This window comes from Cnephaeus nilssonii, assembly GCF_951640355.1.
Source record: "Cnephaeus nilssonii genome assembly, chromosome: X".
Lineage (NCBI taxonomy): Eukaryota > Metazoa > Chordata > Mammalia > Chiroptera > Vespertilionidae > Cnephaeus > Cnephaeus nilssonii.
In genome coordinates this window covers 114,206,059-114,227,414 of record NC_137071.1, presented here as the reverse complement: position 1 = coordinate 114,227,414, position 21,356 = coordinate 114,206,059, and the positions used below count along the sequence as shown (strand labels likewise).

The window sequence follows — 21,356 nt, the reverse complement described above, 5'->3', positions numbered from 1 at the left end:
TTCGGTGGCGTCTGTTGTTATTTCACTTCTTTCATTTCTGATTTTGTTTATTTGGGTCCTCTCTCTTTGCTTCTAGATGAGCCTGGCTAGAGGTTCATCAATCTTGTTTATCCTTTCAAAGAACCAGCTCTAGGTTTCATTGTTCTTTTGCATTGTTTTTTTTTTTTTTTTTTTTTTTTGTCTCTATGTCATTTATTTCAGCTCTGATCTTTATTATCTCCTTCCTTCTGCTCACTCTGGGCTTTTTTTGTTGCTCTCTTTCTAATTCTTTAACTTGTAGAGTTACATGATTAACTACCATTTTTTCTTCTTTTTTTTTGAGGTAGACCTGTGGAGCTATAAACTTCCCTCTTAGGACTGCTTTCATTGTGTCCCGTAGATTTTGGAATATTGAGTTTTTATTGTCATTAGTTTCCAGGATGTTTTTAATTTCTTCTTTTATCTCTTTGGTAACCCAATCTTTGTTTAATAGCATGCTATTCAGCTTCCAAGTGTTTGACTTTTTTAGATAGTTTTTATTGTAGTTTATTTCTAATATGCCATTGTGGTCTCAGAAAATGCTTGATATGATTTCCATCTTCTTGAATTTGGGGAGACTTTGCTTGTGACCCAATATGTGGTCTATTTTTTAAAATGTCCCATGTGCACTTGAGAATAATGTATATTCCATGGCTTTGGGGTGAAATGTTCTGAAGATGTCAATTAAGTCCATCTGATCTAGTGAGTCATTTAGGATTGTTGTTTCTTTGCTGATTTTTTGTCTAAAGGATTTATCCAGTGATGTCAGTGGTGTATTAATATCCCCTACTCTGATTGTATTGTTGTTGATCTCTCCCTTGATATCTTCCAGGAATTTTTCTATGTATTTGTATGCTCCTGCATTGGGTGCATATATGTTTATCAGGGTTATATCCTCTTGTTGTATCAATCCCTATAGTATTATGAAGTGACCTTCCTTATCTCTTGTTATGGCTTTCACTTTGAGGTCTATTTTGTCAAATATAAGTATTGCTATCCCAGCTTTTTTTAAATTTCCATTTTCCTGATAGATATTTTTCCATCCCTTCACTTTCTATGCGAGTCCCTTCTTCTAAGTCAGGTCACTTGTAGACAGCATATACACTGAGTGGCCAGATTATTATGATCTCTGAATGCATAATAATCTGGCCACTCAGTATATATATATTAGAGGCCCGGTGCATTAATTCATGAATGGGTGGGGTCTGGCTGGCCAGCCTGGCCAGGGGGAGGGGACATGGGCAGTTGGCTGGCCTGCCTGCTGGTTGAACTCCTGGTCGAAGGGACTATTTGTATATTACCCTTTTATTATATAGGATTATTATATAGGATATACACTTAGGGGCCAGATTATTATGCTTTCAGAGATCATAATAATCTGGCCACTCAGTGTATATTGGTCTTTTTTTTTATCCATTCACTCACTCGATGTCTTTTGATTGGAGCATTTAGTCTGTTTACATTTAAAGTTATTATTTAAAGGTATTTGTATCCATTTTTATTTTTTGTGCATTTGTTCCTTCTTACTTTTTTATTTCTTCTTTTTACACCAGTGCCTTTAGCATTTCATGCATTGCTGGCTTGGTAGTGATAAACTCCCTTAGCTGTTTTTTTGTCAGTGATGCTCCTTATTTCCCCTTCAAATTTGAATGATAGCCTTGCTGAATAGAGTATTCTTGGATTCAGTCCCTTGCTTTGCATCACTTTGTAAATTTCCTTCCATTTTTTTCTGGCCTGATGTGTTTCCGCTAAGAAATCGTTTGATAATCTAATGGGACATCCCTTGTACGTAACTTTCTGTCTCTCTCTTGGTGCCTTTAAATTCTCTCTTTGTCCTGAACATTTGCCATCGTAATTATGATGTGTCTTGATGTGAGTCCTTTTGGGTTCATCTTGTTTGGGACTCTCTGTGCTTGTGTTACTTTTTTTCTTCCTCACATCAGGGACGTTTTTTGACATTATTTCTTCAAATAGGTTTTCTAACCATTGTTCCCCTTCATTTTGTTCAGGCACCCCTATGTTGCTTAATTTCATGTTCTACCATAGCTCCCTTAGGCTCTCTCCTCCTGTCTTTTAATTTTTTTCTCCAATTGCAGTTCAGTTTGAGTGTGTTTTGCTTCCCTGTTTCTAATTTGCTAATTCGGTCCTCCACTTCTCTTAGACTACTGTTGAAACTTTCCATGGTGTTTTTTATTGCAGCTATGTCACTTCATTTCTTCTTGATTCTTATATAAGTTGTTGGTTTTTTTTCTTCTGTCTGGTTTATGAACTGTATGACCCTTATTCTGAATTCTTTTTCTGACATATTGCATGCCTCTGTTTCACTTAGCTGCTTTTCTGGTGATTCCTCCTTTTCTTTCCTTTGGGGATTTCTTTTTCTACCCATTTTTTTTATCTCACTGACTGATCTAGGTGTCGAGTCATGCAGGGACTGCCCCTTGGGTGGCAGTGGCTCCTTGGGCTGCATTTGCTCCTCGGGCAGTCATGGTAGCGGCTGCTCCTCAGTTGACAGTGGCTCCTCTGGTGGGTGCTGTTTGCAGCAGTGGTGGCTCCTCTGGCTGGTGGGGGAAGGCTGCTCACACAGTTGCTGTTCCTCGGATAGGGGGAGGCTGCTCCTGGGTCTGGTGCTCCTTGGATGGGGGCCAGTTGCTCACACAGCTGCTGCTCCTTGGACAGGTGCAGGGTGTGGGCTGCATGCAACTGCTGCTCCTTGGATGTGGGCAGGCTGCGTGGGGCTGCTGCTCCTCAGTTGTGAGTGGGCTGCTCATTTGGCTGCTGCTCCTCGGACTAGGAAGGCTGATCGAATGTTTGCTGCTCCTTGGATGGAGGAGCGGGCCACTCTCACAGCTGCTGCTCCTTGGACAGGGAAAGGCCACATGATGCTGCTGCTCTTAGGCCTGAAATGGGCTGCTTGCAGGGCTGCTACTCCTTGGACAGGAGTGGGCTGCTCATGTGTCTGCTGCTTGCATGTTTGCAGTGCCCTGGGCTAAAGCATTGGGCCGGTCAGAAGGGAGTGTGCTTAAGAACTCACAGGATCCTGAGCCTGGGGTGGCTGGAGACTCGGTGACAGTGGGACCACAGCCAAGGTAGCAGGTCCCTGACAGGAGTGGCTGTAGAGTCCCAGGTATTATCTGAGTGCACCTTGGGTAGAGGTTAGACGGGCTCTCAGTTACAGCACCTCTCCCCTTCAAAAAGGCTAGGCCTCTGAGGAAGAACCGGGCTCCTGGTAATCTTTGCAAATGTAGAAAAGGCTGCCTTATTAAGCGAGCTCAGTTAGCCTGCCCCAGAAGGTCCTGCGGGATCTACCTGTGCCCCCCCCCACACACACCACATGACCACACACTCCTATTTTGTTCCCTCACTCACTTACACTCTCTCCCTCACTGCTGCCTTCTTCCTGCCTCTGTAGTTGCATCTGGGGTGTTATTAACCCATTGGTGGATGGAGTTTCCACTCCAGGTTTCTGGTTATGTGACTCACTCTCTAGCACATTGGCCAGATAGGATAAAATTCACCTCAACAAGACACAACACAAAGGGAACTAAGCATGAATGTACTCACAACACTGATAACCCCAATATAAGTGACCACCAGAGAAAAGAGAATTAGGGGAGAGAAAAGAGAGCTCAAATGATATTGAAGAGAGAAAAAAAGATAAGAGAGAAAAGAAAAGAAAAAGGAGAATGAATATATATATATATATATATATATATATATATATATATATATATGGAGAAAACACCACAAAATCAATAGATAAACAAACAAAAAAAATACAAACACCCAGCAAAGATGGTGGGGTCAGAATCTGTAGAGGCTGAGCTTACATACTAAAATAAGGTTAAGAATTGGATGAATATGGGGAGGACCTTAATTCAGTATAGAGGAAGTAGAAAGGGGATGAGTAGATAAGAAGAAAGAGAATGAGAAGAAAATAATAATAATAATAAATTTACAAAAAAATTGATTTACAAAATGATATACAAAATAAAAATAGCAAATAAAAATAAAATAAAATAGGGGGATGGAAAAATAATTCAAAAAAGAAATAGAAAATAAAGCAACAAACAAAAAAAGAAAAAAGAAGAAAAAATATAACAGAATAATAATAAAAAAAATAAAAATGAAAAAGTGAAGTGTTGTTCTTTTGGCTGGCTTAACCCTTTGCACTCGCTTGCTTTTTTCTCAATTCCTTTCTTCTACTCGGGATTTAATTTTTTAAATACCCCAGATTTTACAAAGCTCAGCAGTAGAATAAAAAACTGGAGTTTCTTTTCATACAAACTTATTTATTTGGATTTTTTTATATTTCGAATTATTGATACATTCAAAGAGTAATTTGCACTTGACATCCAAGTTCAAAGGGTTAAGATCCCAGTCTTCTGTAGTGTCTGTGGTTTCTCAGTTTCTGTTGGTGGGACTGAAGACCTCTCGTTAGGCCAGTCCTTGTGGACTCTCAGGGACTATTCAGATTTTTTTAAATCCTTTGTACCATTCAGGATGGAATCTGGGTGTGGCTGTATTGGTTGCCTGGAGACTGGAGGGAGGGGCTATTGCTTTAGGACAAAATGGCTGCCCAGGTCCCGGGCTCAGGTATGACTCAGCGCCAGACTCACTGCCACTTCTCCTGGACCCTTTCCTCTCCCCAGCCTCTCCCTAGACTCCACAAGTCCGCCTCAGCCATGGGTGAGTGTCTACATCTGAAAGGTCCTATGAACTAGGTTCAGTGAAGAAAGGCTCAGGCCACAGAGAGGGGAAAGACTGCACCTCTGCATCTCCTCTCCTGCTGGCACTGTGCAGTCTGGTCAGCCCTTCAGGCTGCCCCATCTGGGCTCAGCCTTTCATGACTGTGGACCCAGATCTAAAATCCCCTGCCTCAAGCAGTCCTGTGGACCTTCTTTCCACAGTCAGATGCTGTGCCTGTCCCCATGGATGCATCTCAGTGCTGTGCGGTTTCCCTCTGACCCTCTGGGCTTAGAGGTATGGCAGACTCTTCTGCCCAGATCCTTGATTTCACCTTTCTCCAGGGGTCCTCTGCCCTTCTCAGCTGTAAATTCTCACCAGCTGAATCTCCTTTGCCAATTCGGGTTGGATGTTATTCGTTTCAGCTGCTCATTCTATTTGTTCCAGGACAAGGCTCGGGACATGTCTGTCTATTCCACCGCCATTTTGTCCCCCACCCAAGGTATTTTCTTATCCTGAAATTTGTAACCATTTTCCATTGAATATCACTCATGTGTTATAATTGGTCTTATGCCAAGAGAGATGAGACAGTAGTCTAAAAATCTGCTTTTCCAGCTCTTTACATGGATAGCAAACTTCCAGTCTAGAGAAGCATGAATCCTATCTCGACTCAACTTGAGGCAACCAATCAATGTGTCTCTCTCATGTCGATGTTTCTCTCTCTCCCCCTCTCTTCCCTTCCTTCTACTCTCTGGAAATCAATGGAGAAAATATCCTCGGGTGAGGATTAAAAAACTCTGGATGACCTTCAGTTCCAGAAGTACACGTTACATTTCCAGCTAGAGACTGACTAATGTTAAGTCCTAATTCCAAATTCCAAGGGGAAAGATTCTTTTTTGAATAGCTATAATCAGGCTTCTACACTTAGTTCAATTAGATGTGATTAGGATTGTGCAGTCACAAAGTAAAATTAATGGCTTCTGGGAGCCCACCCCTGTGTTTTAGTGGTGGGAGTAGAAACCAGATTTTCCCAGAGAAAGTTAAATGGGCTGAGCAGACATATATTATAGCCTTTTTTTTTTTTTTGGCTGGCTACAGTGAACTTTATTGATGGTGCACGACAAAGTTAGGGCTCCCTATGCCCCTCACCTTCTTCAGGGGTCTAGAATGGAAACGGTGGTCAGGAGATTCTCAGTGTGTCAGGGGACTGATCTGGGGAAGGACTCCCCAGCAGCAGAGGGCCTCTCTTCCTCTTGCTGGGGCTGGTGGTACAGGGGGCTCTTACTCCTTGGAGACCATGTGGACCATGAGGTCCACCACCCTGTTTCTGTAGCCAAATTCATTGTCATACCAGGAAACGAACTTAACAAAGTGGTCATTGAGGGCAATGCCAGCCCCAGCATCAAACGTGGAGGAGTGGGTGTCACTGTTAAAGTCGCAGTAGACAACCTGGTCCTCAGTGTAGCCCAGGATGCCCTTGAGGGGGCCCTCTGACGCCTGCTTCACCAACTTCTTTTTTTTTCTTTATTGATTAAGGTATCACATATTTGTCCTCATCTCCCCATTCCCATATCACACCCATCCCCACACATGCCCCCACCCCCCTGTTGCCCTTAACCGCTGGTTAGGCTCATATGCTTGCATACAAGTCCTTTGGTTGATCTCTCCCCTTTCCCCCACCCTTCCCTATCCTCCCCCTGAGGCCCGACAGTCTGATCCATGCCTCCTTGTTTCTGGGTCTGTTCTTGTTCATCAGTCTATGTTGTTCATTATTTCCCCTAGATGAGTGAGATCATGTGCTATTAGAAATACACTTATAAGAACCAAAAATGAGACAAGCAATAATGGTTATGGTGACAGGCAAATGAATCAGTGTGTAGTGAGTTTCTTTCTGGGCCAACAGTTCTTTTGAGACCCAATTTCAATGTCCAACAGTTCCTTATGTGTACATGTCAGCACTGACATTTCAGTTCTGGATGGTGGACAAATGGTGGTAATGCAGGTCTGACTCTGTCCGGTTTGGTCCTGGGCAATCTGCAGTGATGCACAGCTGCTAACTGCTAGTATGGGAAGGCCACATCAGCGTCTTCCATCTCTGGACTGCTTCTTTTCTGTCTTCATGGCTGGAGTAGTCCTGTCGATTCCTCTCTGTTGCTGGAATCCACATGGTCTCCGAGTTGTTTTCTGAAAATATACAAACATATTCTCGAACAAAAGTTAATAAAGGAATATTTTCTATAAATTTGACTGGGGATCCTTTTTCAATTTTTGCCCAAATGATTTTCCTCTGGCTTGTTTTGTCACCTTGTATGTTTTTCATGGGTGTCTTGCTTTTAGCCTTACAATTAATTTTCTAAAGTATTAATTTTCTAGATGTAATTTACTTACAGGATATTTTTCCTTACATGATATTCCTCTACTATCCCCTCCTTTTTTAATTTAAATGTTAGGAGGCTTTTGAAAATTTTATAATGGAGTCTTGATGGCTTTTAAATTTTAATTTTTTGCACTATAATATTACTGTTTTAGGTTCATTACATGGTGCACAATTTTATCATGAGATGAAGTACCAATAAAAATTTTAGTTGACACTTTAGGTACACCTTTTGTCCAGTACTATTAATTTTTCTAGAATATTCGCTTGTTTCAACTAGCCAATTTAAATTTGTCTGAAAACTTGACTACTATTTTACTGTCAAATTTATTACTCTAACAACAATCTTATTTTACCCTGTAAATATTGGTGGAAGGGATTATTTGCCTTCTTGAGTAGGTCCTGAGCATTCCTGGTGGTAGGCTGGATTTAGATATCGTAAACCCACTTCCCCACACCATGGGTACAAGACGACTCAAACAATTCTTGTTGGAGTGAGAGGGCAGCTGCTGTCGGCCAAGTCTCTGTCGGTCACCTGGGTCCTGATCTGAGCTGGGCATGGGAAGCATGAAGCAGCCCTAGGGGCAGGAGACCTCCCTCAGAAGGGGCTAGGGTTCAGGCCCCTGCAATGTTGGGGGGGGTGAGGGTCTGTGCCCCACCTCTGTTGATCCCCAAATTCTCTCCTGATGGCCCCTCTGTGACTGTGCCTCTCTTAGGTTGTTCCTTCCTTGAGGAATCTTACCCGTCTCTGGCTAACCAGCCATCCTCCAGGGCCAAGCAGGGTGATGTGAGGTTCAGTTTTGTCTCCTTCAGTTTTGTAGCCTATGCCCCCGTGGCCTCCATGCCCAGCATCGGCCTTGGGATCCCCTCGCCTGCTTGCGGGGCCCCAGCACTGATCACATATCTTGGGGAACCCAGGTTTCTTCTCCAGGGAGGGCTCAGTTCGCCCCACTGGGCGAGAGACAGATCCATGGCACCAGTCATCACAAGACTTCAACCTCGACATGAACAGAGAGCTCATGCAGCAGCTCTGAGCAATTAAGTTTTGAGAAGTGGGTCTCTCTTGGCGTAAAGGGTAAGAGGGACCAATATAGAATGCTCAGGTGCCTTCCCAGGAGGCCCTCTACACAATGAAAAGGATTAAATCCTTACATGTCCTTTTTAAATTGCTGCCAGACATTCAAAGAATTAGTTTGTAAGTTTGCTTGGGATAATTGTATATTATGCTGTTGTAATTCTAAAGTATCAAGAGATGTGTTAAATTTGTCTCCAAGCACCAAACAGATGATTTTTTTTTTATCCCCAAGGGTGCGAGGAACTATTATAAGTACTGGGGGTGATCCAAATCTGGGAAAAATTTTAATAACAGTATAGAATAATATCATGTAAGGATATTCTTTGTTCTAGTCTATGGAAATTCCCTTTCAAACTTGCTTTCCATTTCTTTTTGTATAGACAAGGTCTTAGTTACATTTTCTGCACCTCTACCGGGGGCACGTAGTGATAGTAGTGACACCCTTTCTTTGGTGTCCACACAAGCCAGAAACCTCTCTTTAATTGTACACACAAAGGGGCATTGTTTGATTTCATGTCATACAAAAGGGAAGCTAGGTGGAGACCCCTGTGTATTTATACTTTCTTGCCCCACCCATGGACCTCCCGATGTCCAGGGTGTTTGGTATTATTGGTAACTACATTAGTCAGGGGATCAGCCCACGTAAGGGGTCTTACCCATGAAGGGTCAGGAGCATAAGACCAAAATACTTACCCTCTTGTCCCAGGTAAAATTACCGTACATCTGATGTTTGCTAGAGTGGCTAGAAAGGCTTTTTTGTGCATTCTTGGGTTTCTGGTTACCTTACAATTTCTTCCCTGAGGTTTGATGTTCTGATTGATGTTTCTCTGTTTCTGGATCTATTTTTCCCCCCATCAGTTTATGTTGTTCATTATATTCCACAAATAAGTGAGATCATGTGATATTTATCTTTCTCTGCCTGGCTTATTTCACTAAGAATAATGTTCTCCATCTCCATCATATTGTTGCAAATGGTAAGAGTTCCTTCTTTTTTACCACAGCGTAGTATTCCATTGTGTAGATGTACCACAGTTTTCTAATCCACTCATCTGCTGATGGGCACTTAGGCTGTTTCCAAATCTTAGCTATGGTGAATTGTGCTGCTATGAACATAGGGGTGCATATATCCTTTCTGATTGATGTTTCCAGTTTCTTGGGATATATTCCTAGAAGTGGGATCACTGGGTCAAATGGGAGTTCTATTTTTAGTTTTTTAAGGAAACTCCATACTGTTCTCCACAGTGGCTGCACCAGTCTGCACTCCCACCAGCAGTACACGAGCGTTCCATTTTCTCCACATCCTTGCCAGCACTTGTCATTTGTTGAATTGTTGATAATGGCCATTCTGACAGGTGTGAGATGATACTGCATTGTTGTTTTGATTTGCATCTCTCTAATGATTAGTGATTTAGAGCAGGTTTTCATATGTCTCTTGACCTTCCTTCTGTCTTCTTTTGAAAAGTGTCTATTTAGATAAGTTGCCCATTTTTTGATTGGGTTGTTTATCTTCTTTTTGTTAAGCTGCATGAGTTCGCTGTAAATGTTGGAGATTAGACCCTTATCGTTGACATCATTGGCAAATATGTTCTCCCATGTAGTGGGCTTTCTTGTTGTTTTATTGATGGTTTCCTTTGCTGTGCAAAAGCTTTTTATTTTGATGTAATCCCATTAGTTTATTTTCTCTTTAGCTTCCATTGCCCTAGGAGCAGTATCAGCTAAGAAGTTCTTTGGCATATGACAGAGAGTTTTCTGCCTGTAGATTCCTCTAGTATTTTTATGGTTTACTGTCTTATGTTTAAGTCCATGATCAATTTTGAGTTTATTTTTGTGTATGTTATAAGTTGGTGGTCTAGTTTCATTTTTTTGCATTCATCTGTCCAATTTTCCCAATACCATTATTTGAAGAGACTGTCTTGACTCCATTGTATGTTCATGCCTCCTTTGTCAAATATTAATTGAGCATAGTGATTTGGATCGATTTCTGGGTTTTCTATTCGATTCCATTGATCTATATGTCTGTTCTTGTGCCAATACCAGGCTGTTTAGAGAACAGTGGCTTTGTAATACAGCTTGAAATCTGGTATGGAGATCCCACCTACTTTGTTCTTCTTTCTCAGGATTGCTGTGGCTATTCGGGGTCTTTTTTATTCCAGATGAATTTTTGGAAAGTTCGTTCTAGGTCTGTGAAGTATGCCGTTGGTATTTTAATGGGAAGTGCATTGAAATTATAGATTTCTTTGTGTAGTATGGACATGTTGTTGATGTTGATTCTACCAATCCATGAACATGGTATGTTCTTCCATCTGTTTATATCTTCCTCTATCTTTTTTTTCAGTGTTGTGCAGTTTTCTGCGTATAGGTCTTTTACCTCCATAGTTAAGTTTATTCCTAGGTATCTTAATTTTTGTGGTGTGATGGTAAATGGGAATGCTTTTTTAGTCTCTTTTTCTGTAATTTCATTATTGGTGTATAGAAATGCCATAGATTTCTTAGTATTTATTTTGTATCCTGCTACTCTGCCGAATTCATTAATTAAGTCTAGTAATTTTTTGATGGAGTCTTTAGGGTTTTCTATGTACAGTATCATGTCATCTGCAAATAAGGACAGTTTTACTTCATCTTTTCCAATTTGGATGCCTTTTATTTCTTCTTCTTGTCTGATTGCAATGGCTAGTATTTCCAGCACTATATTGAACAGGAGTGGTGAGAGGGGGCATCCCTGTCTTGTTCCTGTTCTTAGGGGAAATGGTTTTAGTTTTTTCCCATTGAGTATGATGTTGGCTGTGGGTTTGTCATATATGGCTTTTATTATGTTGAGGTATGATCCTTCTATTCCCAGCTTGCTGAGAGTTTTTATCAAGAAAGGGTGTTGGATTTTGTCAAATGCTTTTTCTGCATCAATTGATATGACTATGTGATTTTTATCTCTCAATTTGTTTATGTGATGTATCACGTTTATTGATTTGCGGATATTGTACCATCCTTGCATCCCCGGGATAAATCCTACTTGTTCGTGGTGTATGATCTTTGTGATGTATTGCTGGATTCAATTTGCTAGAATTTTGTTGATGATTTTGGCATCTATGTTCATGAGGGATATTGGCCTGTAATTCTCATTCATTGTGTTGTCTTTACCTTGTTTTGGTATTAGGGTGATACTGGCTCCATGGAATGAGCTTGGAAGTGATCCTTCTTCTTTAATTTTCTGGAATAATCTGAGGAGGATGGGTTTTAGCTCTTCCTTGAATGTTTTATAAAACTGCCCTGTGAAGCTGTCTTGCCTTGGGCTTTTGTTTGCTGGAAGCTTTTTGATAACTGCTTCAATTTCTTCCATAGTTATCAGCCTATTGAGATTTTTAGTCTCTTCCTGAGTAAGTTTTGGAAGGTTGTGTTTTTCCAGGAATGTGTCCATTTCCTCCAGGTTGTCTAGTTTGTTGGAGTAGAGTTGTTCATAGTATTTTTTGACAATCCTTTGTATTTCTGTGGGGTCTGTTGTTATTTCACCTCTTTCATTTCTGATTTTGTTTATTTGGCTCCTCTCTCTTTGCTTCTTGGTGAGCTTGGCTAGAGGTTCATCAATCTTGTTTATCCTTTCAAAGAACCAGCTCTTGGTTTTGTTGATCTTGTATATTGTTTTTTGTTCTCTATGTCATTCATTTCGGCTCTGATCTTTATTATTTCTTTTCTTCTGCTCACTGTGGGCTTTTCTTGTTGCTCCCTTTCTAATTTTTTGAGTTGTTGAGTTAGATGATCTATTACCATTTTTTCTTGTTTTTTTGAGATATGCCTGTGGTGCTATATATTTCCCTCTCAGGACTGCTTTCATTGTGTCCCATAGATTTGCAATGTTGTGTTTTTATTGTCATTAGTCTCCAGGATGTTTTTAATTTCTTCTTTGATCTCATTGATAACCCAATCATTGTTTAGTAGCATGCTATTTAGTTTCCAAGTGTTTGCATTTTTTGGAATGTTTTTATTGTAGTTTATTTCTAATATTATGGCATTGTGGTCTGAGAAAATGCTTGATATGATTTCAATATTTTTGAATTTGGTGAGACTTTGCTTGTTACCCAATATGTGGTCTATTTTTGAGAATGTCCCATGTGCACTTGAGGAGAACGTATATTCCATGGCTTTGGGGTTAAATACTCTGAAGATGTCAATTAGGTCCATCTGATCTAGTGTGTCATTTAGAATTGCTGTTTCTTTGCTGATTTTTTGTCCAGAGGATTTATCCATTGATGTCAGTGATGTATTAAAGTCCCCTACTATGATTGTATTGATGTCAATCTCTCCCTTGATATCTTCCAGCAGATTTTTTATGTATTTGTCGCTCCTGCATTGGGTGCATATACATTTACCAGAGTTATATCTTCTTGCTGGATTGCTCCCTTTAGTATTATGTAGTGGCCTTCCTTATCTCTTATTAAAGCTTTTACTTTGAGGTCATTTTATCTGATATAAGTATCACAACCACAGCTTTTTTCTCATTTCCATTTGCCTGAAAAATGTTTTTCCATCCCTTCACTCTCAGTCTGTGTGAGTCTTTTGCATTAGGGTGGGTCTCTTGTAGACAGCAAATATATGGGTCATGTTTTCTTATCCATTCAGCTTTCCTATGTCTTTTGATTGGTGCATTTAATCCATTTACGTTTACTGTTATTATTGATTAGTATCTGTTTGTTGACATATTTTTCCTTAGTGTTTGTGTTTCTTCTTGCCTTTCTCTTTCTTCTTTTTACAGCAGCCTCTTTAGCATTTCTTGCATTGCTGGTTTGGTAGTGATGAACTCTCTGAGTCCTTTTTTGTCTGTGAAGCTTCTGATTCCACCTTCAATTTTGAATGATAGCCTTGCTGGCTATAGTATTCTTGGATTCAGTCCCTTGTTTTGCATCACTTAGTATATTTCATTCCATTCCCTTCTGGCCTGGTGTGTTTCTGTTGAGAAATCAGTTGATATTCTGATAGGAGATCCCTTGTAGGTAACTTTCTGTTTCTCTCTTCCAGGCTTTAAGATTCTTGCTTTGTCATTTGTGTTCTTCAAATTAATTATGATGTGTCTTGGTGTCAGTCTTTTGGGGTTCAACTTGTTTGGGACTCTGTACTTCTTGGACTTGGATAGTTTTTTTCTTGCCAATATCAGGGAAGTTTTCTGTCATTATTTCTTCCAACAGGTTTTCTATTCCTTGCTTCTCTTCCTCTCCTTCTTTTATCTCTATTATTCGAAGGTTGTTTCGTTTTGTGTTGTCGCGAAGCTCCCTTAGGCTCTCCTCTTGCTTTTTAAGTCTTCTTTCCAGTTGCTGCTGTGTTTGTGTTTTTTTTCCTACCTTGTCTTCTAATTTGCTGATGCGGTCCTCAGCCTCTTCTACTCTACTCTTTAAGCCTTCCATTGTGTTCTTTATTGCAGCGATGTCGTTCTTCATCTCCTCTTGGTTTCTTTTCATGTTGGTGACATTTTCATTCAGCTCCTTATAGTTCTCATTGAGTTGTGTGTATTTGTCATCCATCCGTTTAATCATCTTTATGACGAATACTCTGAATTCTTTCTCTGTTAAGCTGCTATCCTCAAGTTCATTTAACTCCCTTTCTGGTGATTCCTCTTTTTCTTCCCTTTGGGAATTTCCTTTTTGTCTCCCCATGTTTTCCTGTAATGTTTTAATTGTAGATCCACTTGCTTTGCTATGCAGGTTCTTTTGGGGATGGCGCTACTGGTGTAATCTCTCAGTTCTCCTGGGCTTGGTAATCTAGTGTAGCTCCCTACTTGAGCTACTTGGGTTCTCTTGATGTAGGCCTGGAAGCTTCAGATGCACAACTGTTGTGTCTAAATGTCAGCAGCTATGGAGTGGAGTGTCCCAGTTTTTGCTGTCTTGCACCCTTAGTTGAATTCGCGCGTGTTCAGTAGGAACTCACAGTGGCACCCAGGAACCGTCTGTTGGGAGAGCTCCCAGTGGCTCCCACTAGCACCCTGTGTGTAGATGGGCTCAGGGTACCTGCCTGTTGTAAATTCCCTTCTGTGGAGGTGTGTTTTCAGGCGCACAGCTCTGACACACTTTGAGGGACTCTGGCAATGAAGTTAAACAGCTAGGGTTTATGTGGGAAGTTATTCAGGAGAAAGGAGTTCAGTCTTTCTGCTGTGGGGCAGCACGTCCTTGGCTGTATAGAATCACACCAAGCAGGGGCTCAGAGCAGCTCCTCAGAGGACCCTGTGGATATATGGGCTCAGGGCGCCTTCCCTTGCTGTGGCTGTGAGTTTGCCTGCCCTTGAGTGTGCGCGAACTGGTGGCGCGCCTGCCTGCGCAAAGCTCTGATGCACCCTGGCACTGAAGTTGTACTGCAGGGCTGTCCGTGGGCAGTTATTTAGGAAAAGGCAGTTCAGAGATTCTACTGCAGGGCCGCGCACCCTTGACTGTGCAGAATCATCCACTCAGTGGCTCTCAGTGGTTCCCAAGCACTGTCTGGGTAGTGGAGTGCCTGAGTGCCTATGGGCTGGGGATTCGGCGAATCCTGAGTTGCGGCGCTGGGGAGGGGGAGGTTGTACTTACTGCTTTCAGCGGCGCGCTTTTGGAGGTGGAGGTCTCAGCGTTCGTGCATCTGCAGCTGGGGTGGCAGGTCTTCTACCAGAGTGGCTGTAGTGACCAGGTTTGCTTCTGAGACCAGACTGGGTGGTGGTAAGTTTAGGATTCTAGTCTCTAGCAGTTCCATTCTTAAAGATGGCGGGGTCTCTGTGCCACTCATGTCCTCCCTGGAGTGTTTGCAGCGGCCTCGGGGTTTTGCCAACCAAGACTTCCTGGATTGGATGCCCCCTGGAAGAACTGCAGGGTCTAACTGTCCCTATTTCACTCACACACACACACACACACACACATGTCCACACACACCTCTATCACTCCTTCACTCGATCACACACTCACCCTCTCTACCTTCCTGCTGGTTGCCATCTTACCACCTTCTTGATATCGTCGTATTTGGCAGCTTTCTCCAGGCGGCAGGTCAGATCTACAACCGACACTTTGGGGGTGGGCACATGGAAGGCCATGCCAGTGAGCTTCCCATTCAGCTCAGGGATGACCTTGCCCACAGCTTGGCAGTGCCGGTAGAAGCAGGGATGATGTTCTGGGCAGCCACGCGGCCATCACACCACAGCTTACCAGAGGGGCCATCCACGGTGTTCTGGGTGGCGGTGATGGCATGGACTGTGGTCATGAGTCCCTCCACGATGACAAAGTTGTCATGGATGACCTTGGCCAGAGGGGCCAAGCAGTTGGTGGTGCAGGAGGCATTGCTGACAATCTTGAGGGAGTTGTCATACTTGTCATGGTTTACACTCATCACAAACATGGAGGCATCCGCAGAAGGGGCAGAGATGATGACCCTCTTGGCTCCACCCTTCAAGTGAGCCCCAGCCTTCTCCATGGTAGTGAAGACACCGGTGGACTCCACAACATACTCAGCACCAGCATCACCCCATTTGATGTTGGCGGGATCTCACTCCTGGAAGATGGAGATGGACTTTCCGTTGATGACAAGCTTCCCATTCTCAGCCTTGACGGTGCCTTTGAACTAGCCATGAGTAGAATCATACTGGGACATGTAGACCATGTAGTTGAGGTCAATGAAGGGGTCATTGATGGCGACAATATCCACTTTGCCAGAGTTAAAAGCAGCCCTGGTGACCAGGCGCCCAATGCGGCCAAATCCGTTCACTCCGACCTTCACCATCGCGTCTCAGGGTTGTGGCTTCTGGCACAGCGCAGGAGGAGAGGCTGTCTGACGAACAGGAGGAGCAGAGAGCTATTATAGCCTTTAATCATTTTTGTTTTAGACTATATGCCTCATTTAAAAAAATAGATTTCTAAATTAAGTACACAGATAAATTAGGTTATGATCAATCACATAAAATTTTTCTTATAAATTATATCCCAATACATTTACAATATAATGTATTTGCTTGCAAATTTTTAGAAATTCATTTGTATTTCACAAAACAAAGTGCATCTTTAGAGAGTTATAAAAAGGGTAGCATTAATAATAATTTTTCCAAGGAATGAGAAAATAATATTTTATAGTATATTGCAACTCTAACTTTTCAAATGTAGTTTTACTTTAGTTGAATGACACAATATTTCAACGTGAGTACTTTATTATTGTTTACTTTTTTCAAGTAGAGGCAATTTCTACATTGGAGTATAATTTGGGAAATTGTTACAGGGATCAGAATATGCTACCAGGCAACTTGTTCTTGTTGATTTTATTATGCCTATGTTATGCATCTCATTTTCTCCTCAGTTGTTTGAATAATTTTATGTAAATCAGCATTCTTTATTCATTCTCATACTCATTTTCATGTCCAAGTATATATTTTGGAACAAGTACAGCTTTTGGAAGCTTTTAGAAGGGAGCTGAGACACATGCATGATTTTAGGAACTACCTAAATATAGATCATTCTTAGACATACATCTTTAATGCTAATCTCTCTTCCTGTTTTGTCCCACATTGTCTGCCATCCACATGACATTCCTCTTTGGAATCTAAATTATACTTCAAATTTAATAGACTCCCTACCATCCTGCCAACAGACAGCTCTGTACTAATTTTCCCATTACAACAATTAGCTCCACCAATCTCCCAGCTTCCCAAATTCTACCATCCTTCATCTTTCACACTATCAAGATTGGTCCATTTCTGCCCCCAAATAAATTTTGGCTTCTTTTCTTCCTTTCAACATTTGAGTTACCCTTCCAGGCCTTATCATCCAATTTTTAGATTACAGCAATAAAGTCAACTTTAGCATCTCTTCACTCCACTATATGCTATGTAATTGTGAAAAGCATCCTTGGTAACTGAAATTTTTATCAGATCATTCCTTCTTTCCATTATTTTGAACATAAAATTTAACAACAACTGATACTCACATAATACTTAACAATGTTATTTAAAAAAATTTTTTTTATTGTTTAAAGTATTACAAATAGTAGTGCATATGTCTCCCTTTTTTTCCCCATTGACCTTCCCCCGGCCTCCCCTAACACCCGGCACATGCTCTCACCCATCCCCCAGTGTCTTGCGTTCATTGGTTATGATTATACTAGTGGCCTGGTGCACAAAATTCATGCGGGGGGGGGGGGGTGTCCCTCAGCCCAACCTGCACCCGCTCCAATCTGGGACCCCTCAGACATCCCTCTCACAATCTGAGACTACTGGCTCCTAAATGCTCACCTTCCTGCCTGCTTGATCACGGCTAACCACTCTACCTGCCGGCCTGCTCACCCTGAACTGCCCCCAACTGGCCTTCTCGCACTGCCCCCCTTGCCGGCCTGCTCACCCCCACTGCCCCCCCTGAAGGTCTGATTGCCCCAAACTGCCCCCCTGCCATCATGATCGCCCCCAACAGTCCCCCCTGCTGGCCTGCTCGCCCCCAACTGCCCCCGCCTGCTGGTCTGCTCATCCCCAACTGCCCCCACTGCTGTCTTGCTTTCCCCCAACTGACCCCCACCCCGCCAGCCTGATTGCCCCCAACTGCCCTCCCCTGCTGGCCTGCTCACCCACAACTGGTTCCCCCTGCCGGTCTGCTTGCCTCCAACTGCCCCCCCTGCCAGCCTGATCACCCACAACTGCCCTCCCCTCCTGGCCTGATCACCCCTAACCATCTCTGCCTCAGCCCTGCCACCATGGCTTTGTCCAGAAGGACACCTGGAAGGTCTCCCGGAAGGTCTCTGGTATAATTAGCATATTACCCTTTTATTAGTATAGATAGGATATGACATACTGCCATAACTATAACATATCTACCAGTATTACTCTATGAGAATACATACTTCATGTGATAGGAAGGCATTTAATACATTACATTGTATATGTTGTAAGTAGTGTGACTTCCCTTTCTGATTTGGGAATGGTTCCCCAGTTCTTTGAATCTTTCCTGGCCCCTGATGTATTTGGAAAGAAAATAGCTCTGAGTTTGGAGAAATTAAAATACAATCATGACTCTAATTCAACTGCCTCCTGTACTTCCAGCCAGATAACAGGAAAAACATCCTGGGGCCTGTGCCTCCTATGGCTGAGCTCTGGAGAGAGGGCCCGTGGCCCAGCGCTGGGCGGTTGACGGCCGTCTCTGGTCCATCCTGCTGTCAGCCCGGCAACTGGGGCCCTCTGCTACCAGCCCATCCTGAGCCCCGGTGCCTCCTAATGGGGTCCCTAGGCTGCTCCCCCAATCCCACTGCCCTCTCCTTGCTGGGGACTGAGGTGCAGCGGCGCAGGCATCCCACTTTTATTAAAATGTTCAACCTGCGCCTGCTCCACCTGTGTCCACAGGCGGCCTGGGGTCAGACAGTGATCCCGGAGGTGCTCGCTGTCCCTGCCAGAGCTCAGCCACGATGGTCCGGAGTGAGACAGCTCCACCAGGCCCCATGGCGGCAACTTGGACCTGCTTCCTTAACCAGGGACCTGACACTGGGCGGGTGGCAGTGGCACTTCCTCCCCAGCCTGCGCTGGAAAGGGTCCCTGCAGTTTCAGAACTGAACTCTGAGGGCCTCCCCAGGCGGGAGCGGCTCTGCGCCCACCGGCTCTCCCTCGATCCTGCCAAGACTTGCTTCTCACAATTGCTGAAAACCTTCTCGGTCCACTTGCCATAGTAATCAGTTTGGGCTGAAAGAACTGGGGGACTCCGGCCACCCACACACACCCCCATGGTGCTGAAAGGACTGGGGGACTCTGGCCGCCCCCCAGTGGGGCTGAAAGGACGGGGGACTCTGGCGGGACTGAGGGGACTGGGTGCCAGCATCTTGTGGCTATGGGCGCCACCATCTTTGTGACGATGTCGTGGTCAATTTGCATATTCTGTCTTTATTAGATAGGATGCATGCATACAGGTCCTTTGGTTGATCTCTTACCTCTTCACCCCAACCCTCCCAGCGTTCCCACTGTAGTTTGACAGTCTGATGCTTCTCTGCCTCTGTATCTATTTTTGTTCATCACTTTACAATGTTCTTTATTATCCATAAATGAGTGAGATCATGAGGTATTTTTCTTTCACTCACTGGCTTATTTCACTTAGCATAATGCTCTCCAGTTCCATCCATGCTGTTGCAAATGGTAAGAATTCCTTCTTTTTTACAGGAGCGTAGTATTCCATTGTGTAGCTGTACCATGGTTTTGAAACCCATTCATCTGCTGATGGGCATTTAGGCTGTTTCCAAATTTTAGCTATTGTAAATTGTGTTGCCATGAACATAGGGGTGCATATGTCCTTTTGCTTGGTGTTTCTGTTTTCTTGGGATATATTCCTCAAATGGCAGTTCCATTTTTAATTTTTTGAGGAAACGCCATACTGTTTTCCACAGTGGTTGCACCAGCCTGCATTCCCAATAGCAGTGCACAAGGGTTCCTTTTTCTCCGCATCCTCTCCAGCACTTGTCATTTGTTGATTTGTTGATGATAGCCATTTGACAGGTGTGAGATGGTACCTCATTGTTGTTTTGATTTGTATTTCTCAAATGATTAGTGACTTTGAGCATGTTTTCATATATCTCTTGGCCTTCCTTCTGTCTTCTTTCGAAAAGGATCTAATTAGGTCCGTTGCCCATTTTTTGATTGGGTTCTTATCTTCCTTTTGTTAAGTTGTATGAGTTTCCTGTAAATGTTGGAGATTAAACCCTTATTGGTGATAACATTGGCAAATATGTTCTCCCATGCAGTGGGCTTTCATGTTGTTTTGTAGATGGTTTCTTTTGCTGAGCAGAAGCTTATTTTGATGTAGTCCCATTTGTTTATTTTCTTTTTAGTTTCCATTTTCCTAGGAGCTGTATTGGTAAAGATATTGCTATGACAAATGTCTATTTTGCTGCCTACGGCTCCTTATAAGATTTTTATGGTTTCCCATCTTATGTTTAAGTCCATTTTGAGTTTATTTGTGTGTATGGTGTAAGTTGGTAGTCTAGTTTCATTTTTTTTTTTTGCAAGCATCTATCCAGTTTTCGCCACACCGTTTATTGAAGAGATTGTGTTGTCTCCATTGAATGCTCTTGCCTCCTTTGTCAAATATTAACTGAGCATACTAGCTTGAGTTGATTTCTGGGTTCTCTGTTCTGTTCCAGTGGTCTCTATGTCTATTTCTGTGGCAGTACCAGGTAGTTTTGAGAACAGTGCCTTTGTAGTATATCTGGTATTATGACCCCTCCAACATTGTTCTTCTTTCTCAAGATTGATGTGGCTATTCAGGGTCTTTTTTTATTCCCGATGAATTTTTGGAGAATTTGTGCTAGGTCTTTGAAGTATGTCATTGGTATTTTAATGGAGATTGCATTGAATCTATAGATTGCTTTGGGTAGTATGGACATTTTAATGATGTTGATTCTACCAATCCATGAACATGGTATATTCTTCCATTTGTTCATATCTTCATCTATCTCTTTTTTCAGCGTCCTGAAATTATCTGAGTACAGGTCCTTTGTCTACTTGGTTAAGTTTATTCCTAGGTATCTTAATTTTTTGTTTAAATGGTAAATGGGATTGCTTTTTTAATTTCTCTTTCTGTGCATTCATTATTGGTGTACAGAAAAGTCATAGACTTCTGGGTGTTAATTTTGTATCCGACTACATTACTGAATTCATTTATTAAGTCTAGTAGTTTTTTGATAACGTCTTTGGGGTTTTCTATGTACAATATTATGTCATCTGTGAATAAGGACAATTTTACTTCTTCTTTTCCAACTTAGATACCTTTTATTTCTTATTCTTGTTTGATTGCAATGGCTAGTACTTCCAGTACTATTTCAAACAGGATTGGTGAGAGTGGGCATCCCTGTCTTTTTCCTGTTCTTAGGGGAAATGATTTTAGTTTTTGCACATTGAGTATGATGTTGGCTGTGGGTTTGTCATATATGGCTTTTATTATGTTGTGGTATGATCCTTCTATTCCCAGCTTGCTGAGAGTTTTTATCAAGAAAGGGTGTTGGATTTTGCCAAATGCTTTTTCTGCATCAATGGATATGATTATATGGTGTTTATATGTCAGTTTGTTTATGTGGTGTATCATGTTTATTGATTTGTGGATATTGTACCATCCTTGCATCTCGGGGATAAATCCCACTTGGTCATGGTGTATGATCTTCCTAATGTAATGCTGGATTCTGTTTTAGAATTTTGTTGAGAATTTTGGCATCGATGTTCATGAGGGATATTGGCCTGTAATTCTCTTGGTTTTGGGA

General features: G+C 42.3%; 1 pseudogene across 1 annotated transcript; it reads right to left on the bottom strand.

The window, feature by feature from the left end:
• Window positions 1–5,864: 5,864 nt before the first annotated feature.
• LOC307095196 (glyceraldehyde-3-phosphate dehydrogenase-like) lies at window positions 5,865–15,933 on the bottom strand (annotated as a pseudogene). Its single transcript has 2 exons — window positions 15,097–15,933; window positions 5,865–6,210 (listed from the first exon to the last, which is right to left on the bottom strand). The product of its transcript is annotated as a glyceraldehyde-3-phosphate dehydrogenase-like (transcript).
• Window positions 15,934–21,356: the final 5,423 nt, after the last annotated feature.